Below are 4,269 nucleotides of genomic sequence, written 5' to 3'. Positions count from 1 at the left end.
TTAATACTTTAAGTTTTTAACTTTGTAATTATCATTAAGAATAAATAAATTTGAATTATCACTGTTATAAGATTAGTATGAAATTAAGATATGTACCGAAGAGATAGAGGAGGAACCTTCACATTAATGTAGGTGTAGAATGCTAACTAAATAAGTGCCTCTTCAGCTGTTCCAATACACAATGAGTTATTTAATTGATTATAACCATGTTTATACCCGCAAAATATACCGGTCGACCACAAGCTGTGCGTGTGGCTGTAAACCACCAAACCCCACACATTAGGGATGAACTCAATTAGTTCCCCGCTCTTCATATTGTCTGCTCTAAACGTTTCTTCCCCCGTCGCTCTCACTCATTCTCTCTCACTCTCCCTTCCTCTCTATGACAGTAATTTGCCGTTCTCCTCAATTAATTTAATTTCTATTTGATGATGTGAACTGTCGGAAAAACGTGCCGCTTTCTCATACGTAGCTGTATGCTGCATGCTGCTCTCTTAATTGATGCACTTTGGAAAAACGGTGTTTTTCTAGTATTGAGTCATCATTTGTAGGCTAGGTTTTGGGTGGTTGTGAGCCTCGCTCACATGACAAGGATAAAATTTGAGTTTTGAGCTGTATAATGGATTATCAAATGCAGAGGGACAATAATTTTAGATTGTGATGAGAGAGAGCTATAGCACTGAACTTATATTATAATAATTATTATTATTATAGTATAACAATGATGTATTATTATATTGTACCAATAATATATTTGTAATTTCGAAATTTCGTTTCCTACAATCAGTTAAAGATCACGAACACCTTCTTCAGGAAAAAGGACATCCATAAATTCACGTGGTCAGCAAGGGGAAGCAGGTCAATAATCGACTATATTATCATCAATCAGAAGTTAGCGAGACAAGTTAGAGATGTAAGAGTGTTTAGAGGCTCTGATATACATTCTGATCATTTCTTGCTTGTAGGGAAAATTGATATATTAGCTCGATGGTACCATCATTCATCTACAAAAAGAATAATAAATGAGGAAGAAATTTTCAAGGTGGGGCTGTTGCAATATGAAAGTATTAGACAGCTGTACCAAAATCGATTACTCATTTATTTAACAACAACAGAAACAAAGGAAAATATAGATGATGAGTGGGAAAATCTGCAAAATGTCATGAAACAGGCTGCTACAGAAGCTCTTGGGACACGAAGAAAGCGTCAAAACCGAAAAGGGCTCAATGTTTGGAATGATGAGATCAGGGATGCCATAAATGAAAAGCAGAAAACCTTCAAGAACTGGCTTAGTCACCCAACAGAGGATAACAACAATATCTATAAGCGAGCAAGGAACCATGCTAAGAAAATTGTGAGGCAAGTTAATCAGCAGGCATGGGATGTCTTCATATCAAATGTGGAGCATGATTTACATGGTAGACAGGAATTTGCCTATAAGTTCATGAAGTCAGTGGGCAAAGAACGAAAGGAACGTGTCAAAATAGACTGTGTATCAGAAGAAGATTGGATAAGGCACTATAAAAAACTTTGGTTTGATGAGATGTTGCCAGAAAGGGAAATTGTGAATTGTGCTGAATGCCATGTTGATGACATCACCCTTGATGAACTGCTGCTGGCAATTAAACTGTCAAAAAACAGGAAAGCTTGTGGTATTGATGGTGTGAATATGGAGCTTATTAAATATGGAGGTATGTTTCTCTATTTAAGGCTGTTGACATTGTAAAATATGTGTTGGAAAACCCATAGAATACCTGCGGCATGGGCAAGCTCAAAAGTTGTGTCATTATACAAGAAAAACGACAGAACACAACCTGAAAATTACCGTGGAATAAGTCTCCTAAACAACTTCTACAAGTTGTATGCTGATATTCTGAACAGACGTTTACGGGTAATTACAGAAAACCTGATAGGGGAGGAACAGATGGGATTTCGCAGAGGACGCTCTTGTATGGATGCGGTATTTACCCTGAAACAGATCATAGAGAAGAATCGGGAATACAATTGTGAAACTCACATGGCCTTTATCGATTGGCAGAAGGCATTCGACAATGTTTCAAGATCAAAGTTATGGAATATAATGCTTCAAAAAGGCTACCCCAAACATCTGGTTGCTGCAATTGAGGGTGCATACACCAATACAGATATTACAATTATGTTCGGCAATAATAAGAAGACAACCCAAATTAGGATAAATAAAGGAGTACGGCAAGGCTGTCCAATGTCCCCGACTTTGTTTAATATATATACAGACGAGATTCTTCATATTTTGGAATCGATATGTGGACTCAGGCATTAAGCTCAGCAATACTGTACACATAAACTCTTTACTATATGCAGACGATACTGTAATTATGTTCAACACAGAAGACCAACTTCAATATGCACTTTTTATGTTAAATAGGATTGGTATGGACTTTGGCATGATAATCGCACCACAAAAATCCAAGGTCATGGCGTTTAAAGGAAAGTGGCCAGTTAGATCCAAGATAGTGCTTGAGAACCAAATTTTGGAACAAGTTAAATGCTTCAATTACTTAGGATGCCGTATATCATTTGACAGAGAAGATTATGTAAGTGAGAAATTGACAAAATTCAGTGCTGTGTGTGGTGCAATACGTAGAACAATAGGGAAGAAAACAAGACAAGCCACTCAGATGAAGTTCTACAGACTAATGGCTGTACCAATAATAGCTTATGGAAGCGAAGCCTGGGTGTCAATGAAAAGAACTGAGTCACGTATTCAAGCAGCCGAAATGAGGTTCCTTCGAGCAGTCAAAGGTTACACTAAGTTGGATTACATAAGAAACGAAGTAATAAGAACCGAACTGAATGTAGAGTCTTTATTGCAAATATTGAAGAAAAGTAGGGAAGACTGGTCCAGCCATCTACTTCGTATGCCAGCAAATAGACTTCCAATTCAAGCTTGGCACTACAAACCCGATGGGAGAAGAGGCGTCGGACGACCGATGAAGAAATGGATGCCGGAACAGGCCAACAGAGCCTAATCCTTGAATGACGATGATGATGATGATATATTTGTATGGCTGCAATCCAACACCCCTAAATTTTGCGTTTTTTCTGTCCTTGAATATCCTCATTTTCGTATTTGCATGTTTTTACTCTATTAATATTTATCTCAGTCTTCCTCTCTATCACTCTCTCTGGAATTAAGAAATCTCTCTCTCGTTAGAAATAGGAAAGAAGCAATTGGTAGGATCATTTAAGACATCCTTGAGATCACGTTATATAATTTAATATGGAAGTGTTTCTATGGTTAATTTCTTTTGTTGTTTTTATTAGTAAGATCTGTCAGTTAGTGTATTTTTTCCTGAACTGATGCTTTTGGATTTTTCATAAGTTTTTAGCAGCTATTTATAATTTCTCATTTTTGTTTCTTAGAATTTTTATGGCTTGACTTGAACATCTTTATTAAGATTTTCATTACGAAGGAGGTATTATAGATATAAGTTATTCTTATAATTTTTTGCTCTATAGCTATGTAAACTAGCATCTTGTTCTGTGGATATGAGTGAGAAAAAAGCTCTTCAGAGCTTTACTCATATCTGAAAAATAAATCGATTCATTCATTCTCACTATCTCCCTCTCTTTCTCTCTCTCTCGCTTTCTTGCTCACCCCTACGCACATCAGCGAACACTTTAAAAAGAGATTAATTTATTGTTTAAGTGGTCGCAAACCATGAACAACCCTCCAACAAAGAGGGTAGCGACAATAATTCTATACGAGAGTGCGAACGGTTCAACAGTTTCATTGTCCCATATCGAATAAGAGCTCCCTAAAATGTATTTAGAAGTATTAGTGGAGGTTGTTGACATACACTATGTCATTCATTGTAATATATTTGTCAATATGTTGTCATCAATGAGCTGTTTTCTTGTTGTGGGTTGGTTTTGAGTGGATATTTATTGAAGTTATCTAGCTCTCTTTGATGTTTGTTAAACTCATATTGTTATGAACAATTTCATTTTCCTCAGGAGATTGATAAAGATCCTATTTATTTGGAGATTTGCTATGTCAGACAATCGTACTGTTACTCGAAACTTTTACCTGTGAAGGTGGATGATTTATAAAATTTGAAAATCCTTCAAATATTTATTTATTATAGTCACAAGCGAAGGACAATTTGCAATGAGAATTTATACTTTCTATCTATAAATATTTTTTTTCAAGTTTCAAATCAAACAAGCTTTCAACATGTTCTTCTCTATAGGATAAGATAAAATATGATAGGCTAAATCATCTTGGAA

The sequence above is a fragment of the Nilaparvata lugens genome, chromosome 8, assembly GCF_014356525.2.
Source record: "Nilaparvata lugens isolate BPH chromosome 8, ASM1435652v1, whole genome shotgun sequence".
Classification (NCBI taxonomy): domain Eukaryota; kingdom Metazoa; phylum Arthropoda; class Insecta; order Hemiptera; family Delphacidae; genus Nilaparvata; species Nilaparvata lugens.
This window is presented reverse-complemented; position numbering follows the sequence as displayed.